The following is a 2,500-nucleotide window of genomic DNA, read 5'->3' on the forward strand; positions in this document are numbered from 1 at the left end:
GGCTACACGACCACTTCACAGAGGGAGAGCAGAAGCGCCGTGAACCTTAGTGTTTTTTCTATTTTCAATTTAAGATTAAATTAATTGATGAATTTCGAGTCAATGAGTACGTAGAACACCACATTTACTACAACCTACTGCTCTCTTAAGGGTCAATTATCTTGACATTACAATGGTTTACAGCGCAGTTTAGCATGATGGATATTGAATTCTGGGGGAGTCGTACAGAGTAACATGAAACGCCCAACGTGGGGCTCGAACCCACGACCCCGAGATTAAGAGTCTCGTGCTCTACCGACTGAGCTGGCCGGGCTACACGACCACTTCACAGAGGGAGAGCAGAAGCGCCGTGAACCTTAGTGTTTTTTCTATTTTCAATTTAAGATTAAATTAATTGATGAATTTCGAGTCAATGAGTACGTAGAACACCACATTTACTACAACCTACTGCTCTCTTAAAGGTCTATTATCTTGACATTACAATGATTTACAGCGCAGTTTAGCATGATGGATATTGAATTCTGGGGGAGTCGTACAGAGTAAAATGAAACGCCCAACGTGGGGCTCGAACCCACGACCCCGAGATTAAGAGTCTCGTGCTCTACCGACTGAGCTAGCCGGGCTACACGACCACTTCACAGAGGGAGAGCAGAAGCGCCGTGAACCTTAGTGTTTTTTCTATTTTCAATTTAAGATTAAATTAATGGATGAATTTCGAGTCAATGAGTACGTAGAACACCGCATTTACAACAACCTACTGCTCTCTTAAAGGTCTATTATCTTGACATTACAATGATTTACAGCGCAGTTTAGCATGATGGATATTGAATTCTGGGGGAGTCGTACAGAGTAAAATGAAACGCCAAAAGTGGGGCTCGAACCCACGACCCCGAGATTAAGAGTCTCGTGCTCTACCGACTGAGCTAGCCGGGCTACACGACCACTTCACAGAGGGAGAGCAGAAGCGCCGTGAACCTTAGTGTTTTTTCTATTTTCAATTTAAGATTAAATTAATGGATGAATTTCGAGTCAATGAGTACGTAGAACACCGCATTTACACCAACCTACTGCTCTCTTAAAGGTCTATTATCTTGACATTACAATGATTTACAGCGCAGTTTAGCATGATGGATATTGAATTCTGGGGGAGTCGTACAGAGTAAAATGAAACGCCCAACGTGGGGCTCGAACCCACGACCCAAGAGATTAAGAGTCTCGTGTTCTACCGACTGAGCTAGCCGGGGTACACGACCACTTCACAGAGGGAGAGCAGAAGCGCCGTGAACCTTAGTGTTTTTTCTATTTTCAATTTAAGATTAAATTAATGGATGAATTTCGAGTCAATGAGTACGTAGAACACCGCATTTACAACAACCTACTGCTCTCTTAAAGGTCTATTATCTTGACATTACAATGATTTACAGCGCAGTTTAGCATGATGGATATTGAATTCTGGGGGAGTCGTACAGAGTAAAATGAAACGCCCAACGTGGGGCTCGAACCCACGACCCCGAGATTAAGAGTCTCGTGCTCTACCGACTGAGCTAGCCGGGCTACACGACCACTTCACAGAGGGAGAGCAGAAGCGCCGTGAACCTTAGTGTTTTTTCTATTTTCAATTTAAGATTAAATTAATGGATGAATTTCGAGTCAATGAGTACGTAGAACACCGCATTTACAACAACCTACTGCTCTCTTAAAGGTCTATTATCTTGACATTACAATGATTTACAGCGCAGTTTAGCATGATGGATATTGAATTCTGGGGGAGTCGTACAGAGTAAAATGAAACGCCCAACGTGGGGCTCGAACCCACGACCCCGAGATTAAGAGTCTCGTGTTCTACCGACTGAGCTAGCCGGGCTACACGACCACTTCACAGAGGGAGAGCAGAAGCGCCGTGAACCTTAGTGTTTTTTCTATTTTCAATTTAAGATTAAATTAATGGATGAATTTCGAGTCAATGAGTACGTAGAACGCCGCATTTACAACAACCTACTGCTCTCTTAAAGGTCTATTATCTTGACATTACAATGATTTACAGCGCAGTTTAGCATGATGGATATTGAATTCTGGGGGAGTCGTACAGAGTAAAATGAAACGCCCAACGTGGGGCTCGAACCCACGACCCCGAGATTAAGAGTCTCGTGTTCTACCGACTGAGCTAGCCGGGCTACACGACCATTTCACAGAGGGAGAGCAGAAGCGCCGTGAACCTTAGTGTTTTTTCTATTTTCAATTTAAGATTAAATTAATGGATGAATTTCGAGTCAATGAGTACGTAGAACACCGCATTTACAACAACCTACTGCTCTCTTAAAGGTCTATTATCTTGACATTACAATGATTTACAGCGCAGTTTAGCATGATGGATATTGAATTCTGGGGGAGTCGTACAGAGTAAAATGAAACGCCAAAAGTGGGGCTCGAACCCACGACCCCGAGATTAAGAGTCTCGTGCTCTACCGACTGAGCTAGCCGGGCTACACGACCACTTCAC

The 2,500-nt window shown here is 43.7% G+C and overlaps 6 non-coding genes across 6 annotated transcripts in view; all 6 read right to left on the reverse strand.

The window, feature by feature from the left end:
* The window catches only part of Trnak-cuu (transfer RNA lysine (anticodon CUU)), a 73-nt gene extending 70 nt beyond the window's left edge, over window positions 1-3 (reverse strand). The window contains exon 1 of the tRNA in view: window positions 1-3. This exon is cut by the window's left edge and continues 70 nt beyond it. This is a non-coding gene — a tRNA (tRNA-Lys).
* Window positions 4-240: 237 nt separating this feature from the next.
* On the reverse strand, window positions 241-313 carry Trnak-cuu (transfer RNA lysine (anticodon CUU)). Its single transcript has one exon. It is a non-coding gene; the product is annotated as a tRNA-Lys (tRNA).
* Window positions 314-550: 237 nt separating this feature from the next.
* Trnak-cuu (transfer RNA lysine (anticodon CUU)) lies at window positions 551-623 on the reverse strand. Its single transcript has one exon. It is a non-coding gene; the product is annotated as a tRNA-Lys (tRNA).
* Window positions 624-1,481: 858 nt separating this feature from the next.
* Window positions 1,482-1,554, reverse strand: Trnak-cuu (transfer RNA lysine (anticodon CUU)). The gene has a single exon. It is a non-coding gene; the product is annotated as a tRNA-Lys (tRNA).
* Window positions 1,555-1,791: 237 nt separating this feature from the next.
* On the reverse strand, window positions 1,792-1,864 carry Trnak-cuu (transfer RNA lysine (anticodon CUU)). Its single transcript has one exon. It is a non-coding gene; the product is annotated as a tRNA-Lys (tRNA).
* A 237-nt stretch (window positions 1,865-2,101) lies between these two features.
* Window positions 2,102-2,174, reverse strand: Trnak-cuu (transfer RNA lysine (anticodon CUU)). Its single transcript has one exon. It is a non-coding gene; the product is annotated as a tRNA-Lys (tRNA).
* Window positions 2,175-2,500: the final 326 nt, after the last annotated feature.

This window comes from Ornithodoros turicata, chromosome 1 (assembly GCF_037126465.1).
Source record: "Ornithodoros turicata isolate Travis chromosome 1, ASM3712646v1, whole genome shotgun sequence".
Taxonomy (NCBI): domain Eukaryota; kingdom Metazoa; phylum Arthropoda; class Arachnida; order Ixodida; family Argasidae; genus Ornithodoros; species Ornithodoros turicata.